This window comes from Cololabis saira, chromosome 8 (genome assembly GCF_033807715.1).
Source record: "Cololabis saira isolate AMF1-May2022 chromosome 8, fColSai1.1, whole genome shotgun sequence".
NCBI classification, from domain to species: Eukaryota; Metazoa; Chordata; class Actinopteri; order Beloniformes; family Belonidae; genus Cololabis; species Cololabis saira.
Window position 1 is genome coordinate 45,908,888 of NC_084594.1, and position 24,381 is coordinate 45,933,268.

The 24,381-nt window shown below is 44.4% G+C and overlaps 9 non-coding genes across 9 annotated transcripts; all 9 read left to right on the forward strand.

Annotated features, from left to right (window-relative positions):
• The first annotated feature begins 2,912 nt into the window (after positions 1 to 2,912).
• On the forward strand, positions 2,913 to 2,984 carry trnag-ucc (transfer RNA glycine (anticodon UCC)). Its single transcript has one exon. It is a non-coding gene; the product is annotated as a tRNA-Gly (tRNA).
• Positions 2,985 to 3,094: 110 nt separating this feature from the next.
• Positions 3,095 to 3,166, forward strand: trnaa-cgc (transfer RNA alanine (anticodon CGC)). Its single transcript has one exon. It is a non-coding gene; the product is annotated as a tRNA-Ala (tRNA).
• Positions 3,167 to 4,084: 918 nt separating this feature from the next.
• trnag-ucc (transfer RNA glycine (anticodon UCC)) lies at positions 4,085 to 4,156 on the forward strand. Its single transcript has one exon. It is a non-coding gene; the product is annotated as a tRNA-Gly (tRNA).
• A 110-nt stretch (positions 4,157 to 4,266) lies between these two features.
• On the forward strand, positions 4,267 to 4,338 carry trnaa-cgc (transfer RNA alanine (anticodon CGC)). Its single transcript has one exon. It is a non-coding gene; the product is annotated as a tRNA-Ala (tRNA).
• Positions 4,339 to 5,256: 918 nt separating this feature from the next.
• On the forward strand, positions 5,257 to 5,328 carry trnag-ucc (transfer RNA glycine (anticodon UCC)). Its single transcript has one exon. It is a non-coding gene; the product is annotated as a tRNA-Gly (tRNA).
• A 110-nt stretch (positions 5,329 to 5,438) lies between these two features.
• On the forward strand, positions 5,439 to 5,510 carry trnaa-cgc (transfer RNA alanine (anticodon CGC)). The gene has a single exon. It is a non-coding gene; the product is annotated as a tRNA-Ala (tRNA).
• Positions 5,511 to 6,428: 918 nt separating this feature from the next.
• Positions 6,429 to 6,500, forward strand: trnag-ucc (transfer RNA glycine (anticodon UCC)). The gene has a single exon. It is a non-coding gene; the product is annotated as a tRNA-Gly (tRNA).
• A 9,486-nt stretch (positions 6,501 to 15,986) lies between these two features.
• On the forward strand, positions 15,987 to 16,058 carry trnaa-ugc (transfer RNA alanine (anticodon UGC)). Its single transcript has one exon. It is a non-coding gene; the product is annotated as a tRNA-Ala (tRNA).
• A 911-nt stretch (positions 16,059 to 16,969) lies between these two features.
• Positions 16,970 to 17,041, forward strand: trnag-ucc (transfer RNA glycine (anticodon UCC)). The gene has a single exon. It is a non-coding gene; the product is annotated as a tRNA-Gly (tRNA).
• Positions 17,042 to 24,381: the final 7,340 nt, after the last annotated feature.

A 24,381-nucleotide genomic window follows, 5' to 3' on the forward strand; every position in this document is an offset into this window, starting at 1 on the left:
TTCTGTCTTCTTTGGCGGCCTCAGCTTGAAGGAAGTCCTGCATAGAGAATTTCTTTTTTGGGGGGGATCGGGGGGAAAGTGGACCTGATGCCTGAAGCTTCCAGCTTCCTCTTCCAGCTGGTGAGGCAGAGCTTGAGGCCGATGTGCTCGCGTCTTCCAAAGTGTTCTGAGATAAAAAAAAAGATGGATACACATGTTGATTACACACATGACTGGACTATCATACACACCCACAACATCATACCAGGTTAATTATCACTGTATAAATAAAAATGACCTCTGTGCTTTCCTCTGAATTTGTCAGAGAGGACACCAGTGAGGATGGAGGGTCGATTATGTTCTGAAAAGAAAATAACAGTTAGAGAACCACCAGTCGTAGCACAAGCTAGCTATAGGAAGAAGGACTGGGGAATAAGATTGTGCTTTTTTACTGCTAAACTTACCATGAGTATTTGCAAGGGATCTTCATAAGACGCCAACAAACATGGAGGCTGGATTGAAGGTCTGGACCCAAAACCTCATGCATCTCTTTGTAGAAAGGCCATGAGGCTGCTGTGGCCTCCCCACTGTCTGTCCCGGAGCCGGTTTTAGGGGTTTTGAGGTCCTGCATAAGACACACACACACACACACACACACACACACACACACACACACACACACACACACACACACACACACACACACACACACACACACACACACACACACACACAGTTTACAGAAGATTATTAATAAATACTTTACATGTATTTTTTTTTGTTAAGCATCATCTCTTCAGCAGATAATACATTTACAGATACATTTCATTACATTACTTACCATAACCATAACCATTGCTTACCTTATATATTTTTTTAAGATTTTCCAATTTTTTGCCAATTTGTGCTGTGGTCACCTTTCCCTCCAGTTCCAGCTCTTTGATGAGTTTCCTGTAACAGAAAACAGTGATGAATAGTAGTTATACCATGGTTAAGGACCCCATCACAGATATTCTGCAAGCAGATAGCTAGATCACTCACTCCCACAGTGGTTTAGCAGCATATTTCTTCTTAGTAAAATTCTCCTCGTTGGTACCCCTAAAGCTTATTAGGTGTCGGACCTGATCCGGAGTCCCTGGAATGAAATGTGATTACTGCAATGCACAAACGTCCTCGTAAAAAGAAAACAAACAAACAAACAAAACGTTTGAACTATGATAACAAGGCAGCAAGCAACGTTATTACTTCGTAACCCCCCCCAAATAACGTTGCTGCCTTATAGTAATGTGAAATATCCAACAAATTTGTAGAAAATATGAGAGTTAACGAGTAGTTAACAGGACACGGCAATGTTATCTAGCCGACTCATCATGAACAGCCACATGTTGCATTATCTTACGTTAACTCAGAATCAGAATCAGCTTTATTGGCCAGGTTCTAACATTGTCCAACAAGTAATTTGACTCCGGTAATTTCACTCTTTGGTATTAAAAATAAACAATAAACAATGTGGTATTTCTGTGTACTGTTAAAACATACAAAAGCACTGTGATTTTTTTAATTCCATGGGACATTATACTTACATTTGTGGGTTTCCTTTTCAATATCCTGCTCTTTGCGGGTCGCCATTTGACTCAAAAAAACTGAAAAAAAAAAAATGCTTGCTTGCTCAAAATCGAGACGAGTCTGCAAAGGATGTTTTCCTCGGTCGGCGAGCTTTAAATAGACGCAGCCTACGGCGTAGCTTACGTAACCTACGGCGTCGCTTACGTAGGTTACGTAACCATATTCCGGCGCGATCTTAGCGAACAACGGACAAAAAAGGGATTATGTACATTCACTGAGTGAATATTATGAAAGTAAAATATTGGTTTGCGCCGAGAAATGTAATCAAAACGCATTTTTATGCAGAAACTAACTCAAAATATTGATTTTATTCCCAAAAAAACAAGAAATGTCCTCCATGTTTTTTTTTTGATTCAGTCCGCAAATGACGACGAAAAGCATTGTGGGAAATTTTCATACCCCCTCGCTCGCCAAGTCAGCATCTGAAATCCCTCGATTTGAAGGGGCTATTCTCAGCCCCTAGCCCTCGTTATGCCCCCTCCCCCTAGGTGAAAAGAGGAATTGGGACACCACTACCTTCACGGGAACGCGCAAAAGTTAGGGTTAGTGAAGAAAAGGAGGGCGAGGGGGAGTATTGGGACGCACCCTTACACTCACCGGCCACTTTATTAGGTAAAATAACTGCTCCAACTGCTCTTCGATGGAAATTTCTAACCAGCCAATCACATGACAGCAAATCAATGCAATTAGGCACGTAGACATGGTCAAGAGAATCTCCTGTAGTTCAAACCAAGCATCAGAATGGGGAAGTACGGTGATTTCAGTGACTTTGAACGTGGCATGGTTGTTGGTAACAGACGGGCTCATCTGAGTATTTCAGAACCTGCCGATCTACTGGGATCTTCATGCAAAAACCTCTCTGGGGTTGACAGAGAGTCGTCGGAAAAAGAGAAAATATCCAGTGGGCGGTAGTTTCTTGAGGGCAAATGCCTTGTGGATACCAGAGGTCAGAAGAGAATGGCCAGACTGGTTGTAGCTGATAGAAAGGCAACAGTAACTCAAATAACCACTCGCTACAACCAAGGTATGCCGAAGAGCATCTCTGAATGCACAACACGTGGAACCTTGAGGCGGATGGGCCACAGCAGCAGAACCACACTGGGTACCACTCCTCTCAGCTAAGAATAGGAAACTGAGGCTACAATTCACTCAGGCTCACCAAATTTGGACAACAGAAGTTTGGAAAAACGTTGCCTGGTATGATGAGTCTCAATGTCGGTTGCAACATTCGGATGGTATGGTCAGAATTTGGCATCAACAACATGCAGTGTGTTGCGGAAATTATGACGTTGATGTGCCAGAACTGTGCGATGGTGGTATAGTGGAGAGCATAGCTGCCTTCCAAGCAGTTGACCCGGGTTCGATTCCCGGCCATCGCAGCACTACTTTTTTGAAAAATCTGAATTTTCACACTTCAACATAGTGTTTTCCATGGAACTCGTAACTCTCAGAACTTCCTGTCTTCCTGTCTTAATGAGCACCCACCGAAGGGGATGTAGCTCAGTGGTAGAGCGCATGCTTCGCATGTATGAGGCCCCGGGTTCAATCCCCGGCATCTCCATTATTTGTGTTAATAAACCCAATGAAGTAGGAAAGGGTAATCAGCAACACTGATTGTTCCAAGAAGGATGACTTATGTTCATAGTTAGACAAACTCACAAGATGAATTGGACTTAATGCTTGCTATTGAACATCAATCCCTTCAAAAAGCTTTAATGCTCATGAAGAGTATACATGGGACACATACATATATATGCATTCACACTCACCGGCCACTTTATTAGGTAAAATAACTGCTCCAACTGCTCTTCGATGGAAATTTCTAACCAGCCAATCACATGACAGCAAATCAATGCAATTAGGCACGTAGACATGGTCAAGAGAATCTCCTGTAGTTCAAACCAAGCATCAGAATGGGGAAGTACGGTGATTTCAGTGACTTTGAACGTGGCATGGTTGTTGGTAACAGACGGGCTGATCTGAGTATTTCAGAACCTGCCGATCTACTGGGATTTTCATGCATAAACCTCTCTGGGGTTGACAGAGAGTCGTCGGAAAAAGAGAAAATATCCAGTGGGCGGTAGTTTCTTGAGGGCAAATGCCTTGTGGATACCAGAGGTCAGAAGAGAATGGCCAGACTGGTTGTAGCTGATAGAAAGGCAACAGTAACTCAAATAACCACTCGCTACAACCAAGGTATGCCGAAGAGCATCTCTGAATGCACAACATGTGGAACCTTGAGGCGGATGGGCCACAGCAGCAGAACCACACTGGGTACCACTCCTCTCAGCTAAGAATAGGAAACTGAGGCTACAATTCACTCAGGCTCACCAAATTTGGACAACAGAAGTTTGGAAAAACGTTGCTTGGTATGATGAGTCTCAATGTCGGTTGCAACATTCGGATGGTATGGTCAGAATTTGGCATCAACAACATGCAGTGTGTTGCGGAAATTATGACGTTGATGTGCCAGAACTGTGCGATGGTGGTATAGTGGAGAGCATAGCTGCCTTCCAAGCAGTTGACCCGGGTTCGATTCCCGGCCATCGCAGCACTACTTTTTTGAAAAATCTGAATTTTCACACTTCAACATAGTGTTTTCCATGGAACTCGTAACTCTCAGAACTTCCTGTCTTCCTGTCTTAATGAGCACCCACCGAAGGGGATGTAGCTCAGTGGTAGAGCGCATGCTTCGCATGTATGAGGCCCCGGGTTCAATCCCCGGCATCTCCATTATTTGTGTTAATAAACCCAATGAAGTAGGAAAGGGTAATCAGCAACACTGATTGTTCCAAGAAGGATGACTTATGTTCATAGTTAGACAAACTCACAAGATGAATTGGACTTAATGCTTGCTATTGAACATCAATCCCTTCAAAAAGCTTTAATGCTCATGAAGAGTATACATGGGACACATACATATATATGCATTCACACTCACCGGCCACTTTATTAGGTAAAATAACTGCTCCAACTGCTCTTCGATGGAAATTTCTAACCAGCCAATCACATGACAGCAAATCAATGCAATTAGGCACGTAGACATGGTCAAGAGAATCTCCTGTAGTTCAAACCAAGCATCAGAATGGGGAAGTACGGTGATTTCAGTGACTTTGAACGTGGCATGGTTGTTGGTAACAGACGGGCTGATCTGAGTATTTCAGAACCTGCCGATCTACTGGGATTTTCATGCAAAAACCTCTCTGGGGTTGACAGAGAGTCGTCGGAAAAAGAGAAAATATCCAGTGGGCGGTAGTTTCTTGAGGGCAAATGCCTTGTGGATACCAGAGGTCAGAAGAGAATGGCCAGACTGGTTGTAGCTGATAGAAAGGCAACAGTAACTCAAATAACCACTCGCTACAACCAAGGTATGCCGAAGAGCATCTCTGAATGCACAACATGTGGAACCTTGAGGCGGATGGGCCACAGCAGCAGAACCACACTGGGTACCACTCCTCTCAGCTAAGAATAGGAAACTGAGGCTACAATTCACTCAGGCTCACCAAATTTGGACAACAGAAGTTTGGAAAAACGTTGCTTGGTATGATGAGTCTCAATGTCGGTTGCAACATTCGGATGGTATGGTCAGAATTTGGCATCAACAACATGCAGTGTGTTGTGGAAATTATGACGTTGATGTGCCAGAACTGTGCGATGGTGGTATAGTGGAGAGCATAGCTGCCTTCCAAGCAGTTGACCCGGGTTCGATTCCCGGCCATCGCAGCACTACTTTTTTGAAAAATCTGAATTTTCACACTTCAACACAGTGTTTTCCATGGAACTCGTAACTCTTAGAACTTCCTTTCTTCCTGTCTTAATGAGCACCCACCGAAGGGGATGTAGCTCAGTGGTAGAGCGCATGCTTCGCATGTATGAGGCCCCGGGTTCAATCCCCGGCATCTCCATTATTTGTGTTAATAAACCCAATGAAGTAGGAAATGGTAATCAGCAACACTGATTGTTCCAAGAAGGATGACTTATGTTCATAGTTAGACAAACTCACAAGATGAATTGGACTTAATGCTTGCTATTGAACATCAATCCCTTCAAAAAGCTTTAATGCTCATGAAGAGTATACATGGGACACATACATATGTATGCATTCACACTCACCGGCCACTTTATTAGGTAAAATAACTGCTCCAACTGCTCTTCGATGGAAATTTCTAACCAGCCAATCACATGACATCAAATCAATGCAATTAGGCACGTAGACATGGTCAAGAGAATCTCCTGTAGTTCAAACCAAGCATCAGAATGGGGAAATACGGTGATTTCAGTGACTTTGAACGTGGCATGGTTGTTGGTAACAGACGGGCTGATCTGAGTATTTCAGAACCTGCCGATCTACTGGGATTTTCATGCAAAAACCTCTCTGGGGTTGACAGAGAGTCGTCGGAAAAAGAGAAAATATCCAGTGGGCGGTAGTTTCTTGAGGGCAAATGCCTTGTGGATACCAGAGGTCAGAAGAGAATGGCCAGACTGGTTGTAGCTGATAGAAAGGCAACAGTAACTCAAATAACCACTCGCTACAACCAAGGTATGCCGAAGAGCATCTCTGAATGCACAACACGTGGAACCTTGAGGCGGATGGGCCACAGCAGCAGAACCACACTGGGTACCACTCCTCTCAGCTAAGAATAGGAAACTGAGGCTACAATTCACTCAGGCTCACCAAATTTGGACAACAGAAGTTTGGAAAAACGTTGCCTGGTATGATGACTCTCAATGTCGGTTGCAACATTCGGATGGTATGGTCAGAATTTGGCATCAACAACAAGCAGTGTGTTGCGGAAATTATGACGTTGATGTGCCAGAACTGTGCGATGGTGGTATAGTGGAGAGCATAGCTGCCTTCCAAGCAGTTGACCCGGGTTCGATTCCCGGCCATCGCAGCACTACTTCTCTGAGAAATCTGAATTCTCACACTTCAACATACTTGTTTCCATTAACTCTTAGAACTTCCTGTCTTCCTGTCTTCAGGCGCACCGACCGAAGGGGATGTAGCTCAGTGGCTCACTCTGTGTCTCACTCATCATCGGAGGAGACCTCATCATGGTTCTGGACCCTGGAGTGGACAGGCTCAGTAATGTAGGCGGACACAGGAGTTGGCAGTCATCAAGTATTGTTAAGCAATACATGAATGATCTGGGTCTTTGCGATACATGGCGCTCTTTACACCCAACCCTTAGGAACTACACTTTTTTCTCAGCCGTTCATCACTCATATTCTAGGTTAGATTATTTTCTAGTCAGTAGCCCTCTGATGAGAGATATCTCAGAATCACAAATACACCCAATCAATATTAGTGATCACGCACCTGTTTCTTTCACTCTGGGGAAGAGGGGGAGCATATCATCCTCCAAAGTTTGGAGATTTAAAACATCATTGCTCAAACACCCCGACTTTACTAACTTTTTTAAGAAAGAATGGGATATTTTTTTGCAAAATAACGACCAGCCGGAAATATCAGCAAGCGTTCTATGGGAAGCAGGGAAAGCAGTAATTCGAGGCAAAATAATTTCCTTTTCCTAAATAAGAAAAAAAAAGACAACTTAAAAACAAAAGAATTAGAAGGTGAAATAAAGACGCTAGAGGAGGCCTTCCAGACCTCTGCAGATGAACGTATCCTTAACAGAATAAAGAAAACTAAAATAGAATTAAATAAAATAATTGACGCAAAAACGCAGTTTCTAGTACAAAGGCTTCGCCTGGAAAACTTTGCACATGCTAACAGATTGGGAAAATATTTAGCCAATCAATTAAAAATAAACAAAGAAAAAACAACCATAACATCTATTAAGGACCAGTCAGGGGAAGTTACACATGATCCCTGTTTAATAAATTTAGTCTTTAGAGACTTTTACTATAAATTATACTTGTCACAAATTGAACCATCTGATCAATCCATTAATGAGTTTCTTGGAGAAATTAACCTGCCAAAGTTACATCAGGAACAGGTTACGAATTTAGACTCACCGCTCTCAATAGGAGAACTCCATGAAGCTCTTCAACATATGCCCAAAAATAAAGCTCCGGGCCCAGATGGTTTCTCAGCTGAATTTTACAAGGAATTCTGGAGCATATTAGCACCAACATTTTATAAAATGATTCTAAATATTAGGGAGAATAAAAGCTTACCCTTAAATATGAACTCTGCTAATATTAGTCTTTTATTAAAACCGGACAAAGATCCCTTGCTCCCATCGAGCTACCGCCCAATTTCATTGATAAATGTAGACCTTAAAATAATTAGCAAGGCCCTTACTGAACGTCTGAAAAGAGTCACCCCTTCTATTATACATCCGGATCAAACAGGCTTCATTAAAGGTAGACATTCGTCTACTAATATTCGCAGATTATTAAATATTATAGACTATTCCAGTATCAATAAACAGGAAACTACTATTATATCCTTAGATGCGGAAAAAGCATTTGATAAGGTAAATTGGAAGTTTCTATTGGCAACCTTACATAAATTTGGATTTGGTGAATCTTTCATTGACTGGATAAAAATATTATACAGCTCTCCCAAGGCACGTGTAAGGACAAATGATCAAATCTCTACAAGTTTTAACTTGCAAAGAGGCACTAGACAGGGTTGCCCTCTATCTCCCTCATTATTTGCAATATTTATCGAACATTTAGCAGCAACTATTAGACAAAATCAAAATATTAAAGGTATACAATGCAAAATAGTAGAGCACAAAATAAGTCTTTATGCGGATGACGTACTCCTCTTCCTCCAGAACTCACGATCTTCACTATCACAGACAATCGCACTTATAGAGGGATTTTCATCTCTGTCTGATTATTCTATTAATTGGTCTAAATCCACTGTTTTGTGTGTTAACTGCAATTTTAGGAATATAACCAATACTCAATTACAATCAGGGAACATTAGATATTTAGGCATAAACATCTCCCCTAGGCTGTCAGAGTTAATAAAATTAAATTATGTTCAGCTTATAAAGAAAATAGAAGATGATCTTTCTAGATGGAGCTCTCTCCCCATTTCACTCATGGGTAGAATAGCCACCATTAAAATGATGGTTTTACCAAAAGTAAATATATTTTTTCTCAATGATACCATGCAAACCCCCTCTTTCCTGGTTTAAATCGTTGGACTCAGGTGTTTCAAAATTTCTGTGGAAAAATAAAATCCACGTATTAGTTTAAAGACATTGCAAAAATCTAAAGAATATGGAGGTTTAGAGCTACATAATTTTCAGTATTACTTCCTTGCTAATAAATTACAGTATATTGTAAAATGGTCAAAAGATCATCCTTTAGATAGTCAATGGCTGGACTCAGAGCAAGTGTTTTGCAACGAACTAGAAATCTCAGAGTTACCATTCATTAGTCAAAGTATCAAACGTCATCAATGTTTCAAAAGCATTAATATTAGCACAACGTTATCAGCTTGGTGGGAATTTCTTAAAAGGAACCCTGGCTATTAAGACATGTAGGTCTTAAAAGATAAATGTTGGTATCAATTATAACAATGTGATATAAAAAACCTTGTTGATGTCTTCGTTTTTATAAAATTTGAAATTATAATTTAACATGTAGGTCGCCATTGTTGTTTACATTTTGGGTAGTGACGTCAGACGGTGGCTCCTGCTAGCCCCCGTACACTGTTTTGACACCCAGAAACAGATGAAAACACACCTAAACAGGTGACGGCGCACCAGAAACACAGATCAAAACACAGCTAAACATTAAGGTGACGGCGCACCTACAAAAAAGTAAAAAAAAAAAAAAAAAAGTGCTGCACCATAAAGCATGAACTATAAAAACACCATAATACTCAGACAGACTAACCGACCACACGTTTCAACTAGCAGATAGCCGATGCTACAATAAAAACCCCAGCCAGATCCGGCAACATTAAATTAAATAAAGATGTTCTTGCCTATTTGACGCGAAGTCTGCGCCTCCCGTTTCGTCAAAGTCCCGGGCCAGTCCCCTCAGCCTCTGGTCTGTCATCAAACGGTAAACCAGCACCGAGGCCGGTTTTAGGGGGGGGCAGGGGTGGGTTATGTCCACCCAAACCTGCATCCTCCCCACCGCTGCTCCATCCCGGCGAGAGCGGAGAGCGGATGGCGGAGCGCTGCAGGCTCATAGAGCCACGGCTACGCCGACTACGGCTACGTAGGCTCCTGCGTAGACGGCGTAGCCTACGCCGTCTACGCAGGAGCCTACGCCGTTGACGCCGTAGCCTAATGCACTGGTAAGATGCGCACGACTTTGATCATTTTTGCAGATCTCACGTGCATCACAGAACTTTGATCCAGTTTGCCTGAACCGAGACGTCTTATGGGCTCCCTCGTCAGCCTCCACGGCCGGGAGAGTGCTGCTGATCTATGTTTTAGATACCTGTCCCAGTTAAACCAACGCGGCTTATCTTCCCAGAGCCACCGCTCTACGTCATCGCCCCCAGAATGCATTGCGCAAGTAAAACATGGCGCCTCCCGCAGGTCAAAATATGTGATAAACATTGTAGATTTTTAAAGCAATTAGATTATTTTATGTGTTTCTAACAACATATTTTAGTATAAGAGAACAATTGTGGCTAATTAGGGACTACAAGTCTTAATAACCAGGGTTCCTTTTAAAGTAGCTAAAATTTCACCTTTTCCACGTGATCGTACTCCCATATGGAACAACCCAGACATTGTGAAAAATGATAAAAAGATGGTTAATTTCGTTCAATGGAGAGATCAATGAATACGGTACTTACGGCACGTAATTGTAGGAGGACAGTTTGTACCTTTCAATACACTTATTGTTCAATACGGAGTTAGCAGGAATACATTTTTAGAGTATCAACAACTTAAGGCCATAATAAATAAAACATACAAAATTAGTCAATTAAACTTACAACTTCCCGCTAAGATAACAGATTTATTGAATCTAAGCACTTTAAAGTTGTTATCAAAACTCTAAAGGTTAATATCTAAACTGGACGATTCAGTCTCTCTTCCGATTTCCAAGTGGGAGGCGGATCTCTCTCTTAATACCGACCAGTTTTCTTGGTCACAAATATGCTTAAATACGTTTACTATGACTAAAAACCCAAACTTACAACTTATACAGTACAAAGTTCTTCATAGAATACATTATACTGGACAAAGGATGTTCCAGATGGGCTTTGTCACCTCTAATATCTGTTCACAGTGCACAGAGAACATTCCTGATAATTATATGCATGCTTTATGGCTCTGCACACCGGTACAGAGGTTCTGGAAGGAGATTTGTGAGGATTTATCCACATGGATCAACTACAGAATCCCAGTGTGCCCCACGGTATGTATAATAGGTCACCTGGGAGACATTGAAATAGAACCTAATTGGACACACCGGGTCCTCACTGCCTTATGTATCGCAAAGAAAACCATTCTAGTAAATTGGAAACAAAAATCCAGTTTATGTATCAACCATTTTAGGAATCTTTTATCAGACCATATTGGTAGTGAGATAATGTCTGCCTCCACTGAACAACATTCGGCTGAATTGCACTCTCTGTGGTCCCCGATTATTGGCTTCGTTACCTAGTGGGGGCGGGGGGGTGGTGATCTCGTAGCCCTTGGGGTTGGGGGTCGGCTTGGGGGCTGTGGGGCGCCGGCCTCTGGTGGCCCCTGGGGGGCGGTGGGGGGGGGCGGTGGGGCCCTGTCCCTGGCCGGTGGGGGCCTTGGGGGCCTGTGGGGGGGTTACCTCATGGCGGTGGGGGGGGGGGGGGTTGGCGGCTGGGGGGGCTCGGGGGGGGGGCTGGGGGGGCTCGGGCGGGGGGCTGTGGCTTGGGCGTCTCCGGGTCTCCCGGGGCGGGCTGGGCCGTGGACGTGGGAGTCCCACTCGGAGGGCACGGCCCTGCCTGGGTGGGGGGTGGCTGTCTGCGCTGGGGGGACATTGCTGCCTTGGTCCTCCGTCGCTGGGCGGGGGCCGAGTGCCCCTGCGGATGTGGGGACTCCGTGACCCTTGGGGTGTCCGCCGGGGTGGCCTCGGGGGGGGGGTGGGGCCGGGTCCGGGGATCGGGCCTCCCCTGACCGGGGGGTGCACGGCGGGCGCGGCGGCGGGGCGGCACCATTCCCAGGTGTCTATGTCTTATGTTGTCAGTATGAATGGGAGGATGTTGGACCGTTTCCCCCTCCGTCTGGGGACTCCGGCGGCGCCGGGGGCGCCCGTGGAGGTACGGTGGGGCCCTGGCCCGGCTCGGAGGGCCGGCCCCCGTCTACTGGATGGCCGGTGGGGGGGCGCGGGTGTCTTATCAGGGCCGGCTTTGCTGGTCCTGCCTCCTGGCTTCGGCCTCCGCTCCCCCTCCTTCCCCCCCTACACGATTCATATGCACATAGGAGAAGGGGCGGGGGGGTCCGGGTCGTGGGGGGCATTGTCCCGCGTGGCCAGGCACTCCCCGCCTGACAGTTTTAACAGCAAAATAGACACTGCACATTCAACACTTAATAAAGACATTTGACAGGGACACGTAGTTTGGGAGGGGGGGGTCGGTGTCAAATCGATACTTGGCCCTCCCCCTCCCTGTTTTTATGGCATTAATCACATGCACTCAACACCAGGGGCAGGAGGGGGTCCCACATCACCCGCGTTCCCTCACCGGCCTGGGATAGGTGGGTCGGGATACCCGGGCCCGGCGGGGCTCGCCGTGCAGCCTGGGGTGCCTTCTGGCGGTGCTGGACCCCCCCGGGGAGGGGGAAACGGTGCGTGATTGTGTGTCTGTGTCGGTGAGAATGCGGTATGGAAGGGTCCTGCCATGGAGGATTTGGGCCTCCATTGGCAGGACATCAAAACTTAATAATTTATCAATATTATATTATACAAAGATGGTTATTATTATTATTATTATTATTATTATTATTATTATTATTATTATTAGTATTATTATTATGTATAGTATATCATATTATTATTAGTATAGATATCGGATAGTTGAATGGATGAATGAATGGGATGCCTGGGTCTGGGGCCCTCCGTTATCGGGCCTGCACGGGTGTCGCCCTGTTGGGGGGTTCCCTCTCTCCGGGCCCGTCTCCGGTCCCCCCCGCTGCCTCTGCGGCGGGGCGCCCCTCTGGTCTTGGAGGGCCACTTTCGTGGGGGGCGGGTGCGCCTGCCCGCGTCGGCGGCCGGGGCGGCTCTGTCTCTCCGGGCAGGCTGGCCCCCTGCCGGGTGGGGGTCGTTGGCTTGAAGGGTGAGGGCCTCCTGGCCGCGTGTCTGGCCCGGGTGGCCGGGGATTGCCTGGGTCACGGTCCGCCGCCGCGGGATCCCTGGCTGCTTCTCCCCGCGCCGTGGGGGCCCCGCCCGCGGACCCCATCGGCCGCCGCCGGGGGGGGGGGAGGGCCTCGCAGGTGGTGGGTTGCCTTCCTCCTGCTTCTCCCCTCTGTGGGGTTGCCGGTGGCCTGGGTTCCGGGCTCTTCCGTGTCGGCCTCTGGTCTCGCGGGTGGCAGGGTTGCTGCCCCCCTCCCCCACTATAGATACACTTCAGGTAGAGCTTTGTTTGGTTTATTACACACACACACACACACACACACACACACACACACACACACACACACACACACACACACACACACACACACACACACACAGCCACTTAGTCACATGCATATACACAAACATACACAGCCATGGGCGCAATTTCCACTGGGGACAGGGGGGACATGTCCCCCCCACTTTTCAAAATCATGTTTTTGTCCCCCCCACTTTTTATAGTTTAAAAACTAACGGTAGGCTCAGCCTGTAATTGCGAATCATCAAGACACCCTTTGCGAAGGCTACTGACGGTACGGCAGCCCCGCTCCCGCTCCCTCCTCCCTCCCGTCTCCCCTCAGTGCTGCTCAAGGCTGATTTATGGTTCCGCGTTACACCAACGCAGAGCATACGGCGTAGGGTACGCGGCGACGCGCACCGCACAGTCGCCGCGTAACCAACGCCGTAACCCTACGGCGTAGGTTCTGCGTCGAATTAACGCAGAACCATAAATTAGCCTTCACAGACAGACAGGCAGGACGCGGCGCAGAAATGAAGAGGAGCCGGCAGCTCAGTTTAAAATCCATTTTTGCAGCGGGACAAAAAAGCAGCAGCACTGCTGTGTTGCAGGTAGGCTGTGCAGAGATCAGTAGCCAAATATTACTCAACTTATGTTATGTTGTAAATGGTTAGGTGATTTTGGTTTGTTTATAAGGAAAGGAAGGAATGAACATGATCTATTTTCATATTTCATATAGGAGAAATATGTGGAGACAGGCGCAAGTGAAGAAGTGCAGGCAGGAACCCAACCATGTTAGCCCAAAAGTGATTGTAGAACAGCATCTCAGCAACAAAACCTTAAGATCAAGAGAAGTTGTACTGTGAATTTCCTTGGCTCCATTATAAACAAGGAGTCAATGGAATCCTATGTTTTTTCTGTGCCCAAGCTTTTGAAAATGAAAAATCAAGCCTGGCCAAGAACTATGTTTCTCCAGAGGCCTGTAAGTAAGCCTGTAAAGCTTGATACTGTCTTAAGGTAAGAGCTGATTTGTTATGTGGCATGTTAATGTTGTGTTGTGTCAAAAATAGAGGATGCCCAAAGAGAAAGAGGTCACAAGATTCAAGACTCTTTTTTATCATTGTATAGCCCTAAACGAAAATAATAATAAATACATATATCAGGGGGAAAAAAAGTTAAAAAGTGTCTAAAAAAGTAAATCCATATTAAAATTGTTTGATTGTTTGCATTCACACACACACAGTCTTACAAAGCCACACTGCACATCCACGCTACAGCTACATGCACAAATTTACCGTTCCTACTTGTGTCCCCCCCACCTCTGAAAGTAAAGTTTCGCCCTTGTACACAGCCACACAAACATACACACACACACACACACACACACACACACACACACACACACACACACACACACACACACACACACACACACACACACACACACACACACACACGCATGATCATATACATAGACACACACACGCACACATAGACATACACACTGGCTTGTTCACCTGCATGCTGGCTCTCTAGTTTTTGGGGTTAGGTAGCGGTAGCGATAGCTTAGCTCAGACTGCGATCAGATCTCAAGATTTAGGTCGATTGCTGTTGTTGTTTTGGTTGGCTCCGTGCCGGTTTCGTATTTTGTTTGTGGTGTTTGTGCTTGACGTGTTTTTCCGTGTGTTCCTGCTTCCTGGATTGGCAGTGGATGTCGTCAGCCCCCCCCTCCCCCCCACAAAAAAAAAAAAAAAAATCACTGGGTTTGTATGTGTACATTTATGTATGTGTACGCATATGTATGCGTATATATATGTATATATATTAATTATAGTAATAATGCACTTATATATGCTTTTGGTTTCTACCGTCATGGTATCAATCATTAATATGTGTGCAGACAAGGGGAAAAAAAAAAAAAAAAAAAAAAGAACATCAATCCCTTCAAAAAGCTTTAATGGTCATGAGGAATATATATGGGACACATACATATGTATGCATTTACACTCACCGGCCACTTTATTAGGTAAAATAACTGCTCCAACTGCTCTTCGATGGAAATTTCTAACCAGCCAATCACATGACAGCAAATCAATGCAATTAGGCACGTAGACATGGTCAAGAGAATCTCCTCTAGTTCAAACCAAGCATCAGAATGGGGAAGTACGGTGATTTCAGTGACTTTGAACGTGGCATGGTTGTTGGTAACAGACGGGCTGATCTGAGTATTTCAGAACCTGCCGATCTACTGGGATTTTCATGCAAAAACCTCTCTGGGGTTGACAGAGAGTCGTCGGAAAAAGAGAAAATATCCAGTGGGCGGTAGTTTCTTGAGGGAAAATGCCTTGTGGATACCAGAGGTCAGAAGAGAATGGCCAGACTGGTTGTAGCTGATAGAAAGGCAACAGTAACTCAAATAACCACTCGTTACAACCAAGGTATGCCGAAGAGCATCTCTGAATGCACAACATGTGGAACCTTGAGGCGGATGGGCCACACTGGGTACCACTCCTCTCAGCTAAGAATAGGAAACTGAGGCTACAATTCACTCAGGCTCACCAAATTTGGACAACAGAAGTTTGGAAAAACGTTGCCTGGTATGATGAGTCTCAATGTCGGTTGCAACATTCGGATGGTATGGTCAGAATTTGGCATCAACAACATGCGCTGTGTTGCGGAAATTATGACGTTGATGTGCCAGAACTGTGCAATGGTGGTATAGTGGAGAGCATAGCTGCCTTCCAAGCAGTTGACCCGGGTTCGTTTCCCTGCCATTGCAGCACTACTTTTGTGAGAAATCTGAATTTTCACACTTCAACATACTTGTTTCCATTAACTCTTAGAACTTCCTGTCTTCCTGTCTTCAGGCGCACCGACCAAAGGGGATGTAGCTCAGTGGTAGAGCGCATGCTTTGCATGTATGAGGCCCTGGGTTCAATCCCCAGCATCTCCATTATTTGTGTTAATAAACCCAATGAAGTAAGAAAGAGTAATCAGCAACACTGATTGTTCCATAAAGGATGACTTATGTTCACAGTTAGACAAACTCACAAGATGAATTGGGCTTGCTATTGAACATCAATCCCTTCAAAAAGCTTTAATGTTCATGATGAGTATACATGGGACACATACATATGTATGCATTTACACTCACCGGCCACTTTATTAGGTAAAATAACTGCTCCAACTGCTCTTCGATGGAAATTTCTAACCAGCCAATCACATGACAGCAAATCAATGCAATTAGGCACGTAGACATGGTCAAGAGAATCTCCTGTAGTTCAAACCAAGCATCAGAATGGGGAAGTACGGTGATTTCAGTGACTTTGAACGTGGCATGGTTGTTGGTAACAGACGGGCTGATCTGAGTATTTCAGAACCTGCCGATCTACTGGGATTTTCATGCAAAAACCTCTCTGGGGTTGATAGAGAGTCGTCGGAAAAAGAGAAAATATCCAGTGGGCGGTAGTTTCTTGAGGGCAAATGCCTTGTGGATACCAGAGGTCAGAAGAGAATGGCCAGACTGGTTGTAGCTGATAGAAAGGCAACAGTAACTCAAATAACCACTCGCTACAACCAAGGTATGCTGAAGAGCTTTTCTGAATGCACAACATGTGGAACCTTGAGGCGGATGGGCCACAGCAGCAGAACCACACTGGGTACCACTCCTCTTAGCTACGAACAGGAAACTGAGGCTACAATTCACTCAGGCTCACCAAATTTGGACAACAGAAGTTTGGAAAAACGTTGCCTGGTATGATGAGTCTCAATGTCGGTTGCAACATTCGGATGGTATGGTCAGAATTTGGCATCAACAACATGCAGTGTGTTGCGGAAATTATGACGTTGATGTGCCAGAACTGTGCGATGGTGGTATAGTGGAGAGCATAGCTGCCTTCCAAGCAGTTGACCCGGGTTCGATTCCCGGCCATCGCAGCACTACCTTTGTGAAAAATCTGAATTTTCACACTTCAACATACTTGTTGCCATTAACTCTTAGAACTTCCTGTCTTCCTGTCTTCAGGCGCACCGACAGAAGGGGATGTAGCTCAGTGGTAGAGTGCATGGTCGCGGGTTCAATCCCCGGCATCTCCATTATTTGTGTTAATAAACCCAATGAAGTAGGAAAGGTTAATCAGCAACACTGATTGTTCCATAAAGGATGAATTATGTTCACAGTTAGACAAACTCACAAGATGAATTGGGCTTGCTATTCAACATCAATCCCTTCAAAAAGCTTTAATGGTCATGAGGAATATATATGGGACACAACACACTCTTTTATAAACTTTTAAAGTCAAGAACAATAAGAGGTTCCCAATAAGCACTTGCTTTTGTATTGCACTGCACAGTTAATGTTTCTTGGCTTTGGGAATATTCAAGCCATGGATACTGTGTGTACCAGTCTCTCTGGAAGCACCTGTTCCTGTTACCGTGCAGGGAAATACCTTCAGATGAGGCTGTTGGACCTGCTGCTCTGGACTGTGAGAGATCTGCAAATAATCATCAAAATAAGTCCATCAGTGTGAGGCTAACTGTTTAAATGACTGATAGATGACTGCTCTCATCCCAAAACACTTAACACATCACATAGGGAATGCTTATGAACTCAAAATACAGTATCAACCTCTCTCTTGATCCAATTTCACCAGGCTGAGAAGTTACTGTTTAAACTTTAACCAATTTCTCATCAAATCAGAACATCTACGGGTCTTATAAACATCTTACAAACAGAAATAACACTAAACCAAAGATCTGTCAGGTGTTCAGGGCCCTACCAACCAAAATATAACAAAACAATATACACACTTATTCACACTGAAAGCGTCAAGGGCGTCCCAACGCCAACATCTCGCCGCTTGGTGCATTCACGCTGAAAGCGTGGCGGGGGTGGGCGGGGTTTCAAGCTGCGCTGCAGAACTGAAGGGAACAGTGGGAACAGCCTACACATATAGCGTACACATCTTAATTTTCCTATTTCACCATAGATCACACTTTGGGACGCCTTCTTTATATTTTAGCGTTATTTCCGCGTAGATAAGAGTGAGTTTGATGCTCCTTAACAAGTTTGGTTCGCGGATCAACATCAACCCAGCGAGCCCTTGCTCCCGGTGGCTGATTTATGGTTCCGCGTCACACCAACGCAGAACCGACGGCGTAGGGTACGCGGCGACGCACACCGCACCGCGTCCCTACACCGTCGATTTAACGCGGAACCATAAATCAGACGAAGCTGCAGTCTGTCTGCGCTGATCACTGACACACCGGGTCGGAGCGGATTTGGTCATGATGTTTAACCTGTGTTTTGTGATTAATAAGCACGGGTTTTAATTATTTTTCGTTGGATCAATGTAGCAAATAAAATCGTTGGGACAATCCAGCTCCTCAACCATCAGATATGTGTTTCACGTAAGCAGTTCAGGTAAAAACGGCAGTCAAACCAGCAAAATGTCATTTTGCTGGATGAAATATATTAATTCCTGATAAAATAAATTTGTTAGTGCCCAGCTCTGCTCCTGTACGCATGTGAATCAGTGTACGTTTGTGTGTACATGAAAGTACAATCTGCATTGAGAGTTCTCGCTTCGGGAATCCTGGTGTGTGATTGGACGACGCCTCGGCGTCAACGCTGCTCATTTGCATAAAGTATAGTTTTTTCAACTTTTAAATGGACGCGCCGCGCCCGCCGCCCGACGCTCCCGCCACTCCCGCCGCTCCCGCCGCCTCTAGACGCCCGTTTTTCATAGACAATGAATGGCAGCCAGACGCCTATGACGCCCGTGACGCTTTCAGTGTTATGGATTCACAGGGTTATGTGGTGCTTCTCACACAGCGCAACATTTTTTTCTAGTGGTGACGTCATGCACAGCTCTACACTCGCGCTCTTTTAAACTCCGTATAAAACACTTAATTATGCCACCAAAGCTCATCACACTCACGCTACATTAAATTTAGCTTTAAGAGGCACTTGTTTTGCCATTTTCACCATATAATGACCTGGAAAACAGATTAAATGTCCGGAGAAATGAAGACATGAACCACACGTTTAGATTTCTGTGAGGGGAGGGGGGACGTCCCTTACTTCCGCGGTCTGGGCCCACACACACCGAGGCACACTGGGTTCCGCCCTATTTTCTCACGGACTAATACTTTGTCTCCTTACAAATGTAAGATTAAATATCATCAAAAATAAACATAAAGTCATATTTTTGAGTGTACATTAACTACCAATCAGGTCTGGGGGTGGCCACAGGGTGGCCAATGAGATTTCAGATCTCACCCTAGGCCACCCCTGAAATCGCCACTACCTCAGAGTTGAACCAGGAACCTTCTTGCTGTCTGGGAGTTGAACCAGGAACCTTCTTACTGTCTGGGAGTTGAACCGAACAAAGGCAGCAGTGCTTACCACCAAGCCACCGCGCTGCCCAGAGTTAATACGATTGTGGATAAATAAGATAAATCTATTGAATGTTTCTACAAGGCAGCTTCTTGTCTCTTTCATTTGCAGAGGGCACCACAGCGGCTCACTGCTTTCTGTACGTTGTTTGGTGTTGTTTTGTGTTTGTTATTTGTGTTTTACACCAAATCCCCTCCTGACACATCTACATATCGCTATTTTTCGTGGCTTGCAACACTTTCCCCCCATTCACACCATTAGCTTTCATACCTGTCAAGTTTTGGATTTAAAGATGAGGAAATGTTCCAGATCCACCAGCCCAACCCAGGTCCCGTATTACATTTTAAGACCGGTTTACAAGAAATATATAATAACGACCTGTCAACCTCTTACAAACTACAACTACGTGCTCAGAATCTCAGAAATGTTGTGGACATTCTTATGTGTGTAATTCCTATAATAGAGAATACATTAAAACACAAAAGGGAATTAAATGACATTCATTTATTTGACATGTTTTCAGTTTATTTACATATTGATTTCCTTCAAGTTAAACATTTACATTTTCTTTTAATTTGTCATTTCCACTCATGTTTCTCTGTTATTCGCTGAAGGATCATACAGATGTGCGAGGTTAGTGCCAACTCAGTTAGGAGAGGAACAAGAAAGCTTTTTATAAATGATTAGATGATAATAGGGGATAAACTAATGCTGCAGGAGGGCAGGATGGAGATGTGTGGCACTGGGGCACAAAAGATGCTGCTAGATGTCAGGCTGTTTACCCTTTCACTTAGCTTTCTCTGACAAAGTTACATTTCTTTTTAAAAACTTACTTTGAATGAAAAGTAATATGTATATAATAATCCAAGTTTAGTTTGGTTTATTTGCACATAAAACAGAACCTGTATAAACAGTAAAAACAATGGTCAAATGAAGCATTGTGCAGGAGGTGGAAGCCAAAAAAAGCTTATGAAAATGTCTCCCCTTTATAAAACAAACATAGCAATAACAGCAGTAACAGCAGCAGTAGTAGTGTGGCACATAGGATATTAATATACAATGATACAAATATCTTGCTTGATCTACTTAAAAAAATAAGTCAACTTTTTGCATGAGATTATTATGTAGATCAAGAAAGACTAGTCTTTGTATAAACGACTTAATTTTATGTAGTAAATAATACATTTTGCAAGCAGTCAACTTAATTGCATTATGTTTACTTTTATTATTCAAATTAATTTGACTTTAAAAAGAAAAAAATGTTGAGGGGATGGCACCTTAGAACGAGAGCTCCCGACAAGAGTGATTAAATCGCCCCAAAGTGAAATAATTAACATAAGAACTATACGAAAAAGAGTGTAAGAGGGCGCGAATGATGTCCAAAAAGCCCCGCAGAGGTAAAAAGTCACATGTTGAACAACCCGAAGACGACGAGTTGCAGCTAGCAGATGAGGCTAGCGCTAGCTCCCCCGCGGCTAGCCGCGGCTCCTCTCCCTCGCCCAGTTGTGATGACGCCGGACCGGAGAACGATGAGGACCAGGCAAACTTATCCATGATACTAAAAGAGTTGAGAGCCGTCGGGAAGGAGGTAAAAGAATTTAGGAAGGACACTAAAATACAGCTTCAGGACATTAGAGGAGAACTGGACAAAACTAATGCGAGATTAGAAGTTCTGGAAACCAGGGTGGCTGAGCATGAAGAAAAGCTACAAAACTCAGATGAGTTACTAGCAGAGATGATAACAATGCAGGAAACGCTTCAATTCAAACTGACATCTCTTGAAGCGTATTCAAGGAGGGAAACACTCAGACTGTACGGGGTCCCGGAGGGAGCTGAGTCTGGCGCACAATCTATGGCCCATTTTGTGGAGAAGCTGCTCAGGGAGAATCTCCCCATCCCAGAGTCAACGGCGCTGCAGATCCAGAGGACGCACAGAGCGCTTTCATCTCCTCCACCAAAAGGCTCCCAGCCCAGGTCGATCCTGGTAAAATTCCTGTGCTTTACCGTCAAAGAAGAAGTGCTCAGGCTGGCTTGGCAGAAGAAAGGTTTTACGTGGAACAACAACAAGATAAATGTCGATCACGATTATCCTCAGGAGATCATGGCCATGCGGAAGGAGTATGCTGACGTGAGGAGGATCCTGAAGGAAAAGAACTTGAGGTTCCGGACCATCTACCCTGCACGCCTGAAGGTTTTTTATGAAGAAGGAGCGTTAACTTATAACACGGTGGAGGATGCAACGGCGGATATGGCAAGCCGGGGGCTCCCGGTGAGGGTCATCGAGCCACCGGCAACTCTCAGAGAGAAACTTGAGAGGTGGCCGCAGTGGCGGCGCGCGGGGGGGCGGCGTGCGCGGCAGCCCGGAGGAGCTGCAGGTTACAAGGAGAAACTGCAAGTATTCAGACGGGAAAATAACTAATGTGACTGGAGGTGATATGTTTATGAGGTGGACTAATTGGTGAAATATAATTATTGTCAAGCGGAAAAGGATGGGGGTTCTCTTTCTTGAGGATGCCAGCATGGTGGAAGGCCCCCTAGCTCAGGGAGTTAGGGGTACTCCTTCAGAGTCCGAGGGAAGCAGTGGAAGTGTTTCACTGCTGGAAGTGTGGTCAGGAGCATTCATGCTTCAGTTAGATACCATATCTTTCTGTCTTTTTTTTCTTTACTCATTATTCTTTTTGTTGTGTTCTCACGGGAGGGTTACCTGCTGCTGCCAGGGAAATGTGATGTGGTCAGTTAATACTTCTTTATGTTAAATGAGCCAGTGAAAATTATTTCTTTTAATGTTAATGGGGTTCTTAACGTGATTAAGCTGAGCAAGATATTATCCAAATTAAAGAAGGAAAAAGCCCAGATTGCCTTACTTCAGGAGACGCATATGAACCAAACGGATCACTTAAGGTTGAAAAGAAAGGGTTTTAAACACGTGTTCTCCTCAGCCGCCAAACATAAACATAAAAGGGGTGTGGCTATACTTATATCTAATTCACTTAACTATGAACACATCTTGGAAACCAGCGATGATGACGGCAGATTTGTTAAGATTACGGGAAGGATCGAAGGGTCGGAAATTACTATACTAAATGTATATGCCCCCCCTGGGAGCGACTGGGTATTTTACAGGAATATGTTTGATTTAATGGTGGACTCTCGGGGCACAGTTATCTGTGGGGGGGACTTTAACTTTAGACTTAACCCCGAATTAGACTCCTCTAACCCGACCAAACAGGTTCGCCCACTCATAAGAAAAGTTAACTCTTATATGGAAGAAATGGGAATAATTGATGTGTGGCGAGAGCTACACTCTTCTGTCAGAGATTATACACACTACTCAGGCTCATTTAAAGTCTATGCAAGGCTGGACTATTTTTTTATGTTTAATGTGGACAGATTTAAGATAAAAGGATGTGAGGTACTAACGAGGGATTTATCTGATCACAGTCCCGTCTCTATATCAATACATGTGGCTAGGAAATCACGCAACACATTGTGGAAACTTAATTCGCACATACTTAATGACCCGACCATAGTATCCAAAATTAAGGAAAACATTAAAGAATTTCTAGAAATTAACGACACAGGGGACGTGTCACCAGCCATCCTATGGGATACGCTCAAAGCGGTAATGAGAGGTAAACTGATCTCTACTTCCTCTTACCTGAAGAGAATTAAAGGACAAAAACTAAAAGACCTACAGGTAAATCTGAAGCTGAAACAGCGGGAAGATATCAACAATCCGGACCCCACTATAAAACAGGAAATTAGGAAATTACAGGGTGAAATCAACGACATTTACACGCAAGAGGCCCAAAAGAATTTAATCTTTTTAAGACAGAGATATTATGAGATAGGAGGAAAATCGGCGAAATACCTGGCCTATAAATTGCGCAAACAACAGGAGGAAAGCGCAATATATAAGATTAAGAACCCTAAAACTATGATGTTGGAAACAAAAATTGAGAAGATTCAGGAATGTTTTGAGGCTTTTTACAGGGATTTATACTCACAACCTAACGTGTCTGAGGAGAACACCATCGATGTTTTTCTTAACTCTTTAGATTTACCCTCACTCCTGGACCCCCAAAATGAGGATTTAATAAAACCAATCTCAGCAGAGGAAATTAATACAGCCATCAACAGGCTAAAATCAGGAAAAGCAGTCGGGCCAGATGGGTACAATTCTCATTGGTATCGTAACCTAAGGACAGAATTAATCCCATTACTTCAAAAGACATTTAATTTTGTCCTGCAGGAGGGAATAATCCCGCCCTCCTGGAGGGAGGCAACCATTTCTGTTATCCCGAAAGAGGGGAAGGATAGACAGGAATGCGGAAATTATCGCCCAATTAGTGTCCTCAATCTGGATTATAAATTATTCACCTCTATTTTTGCTCGTAGATTGGAGACGCTGCTACCTGAACTAGTCAATCTAGATCAGACTGGCTTTATTCATCATAGACAAACATCGGACAACATCAGAAGAATATTACATATCCTAGGAAAAATACAAGAGGACAAAATTCAAGCTATTATAGGGAGTTTGGATGCGCAAAAAGCTTTTGACTCCGTAATTTGGGCTTTCTTGTACAAAACCATGAGAAAGTTTGGTTTCCATGATAAGTTTATCAGAGTGATTCAGGCGCTATATGATAAACCCTCAGCCCGTATCAAAGTCAATGGAGATCTATCTGGGTCTTTCAACTTGTATCGGGGGTGTAGACAGGGTTGTGCAATTTCGCCGCTCCTTTTTGATCTGTTCATAGAAGTATTAGGCCAATCAATAAGACAAAATGTAAATATCAAGGGTATTGTAATGTCAGGAGTTGAACACAAGGTGGCAATGTTTGCAGATGACGTGCTGGTCTGCCTGGGGGAGCCA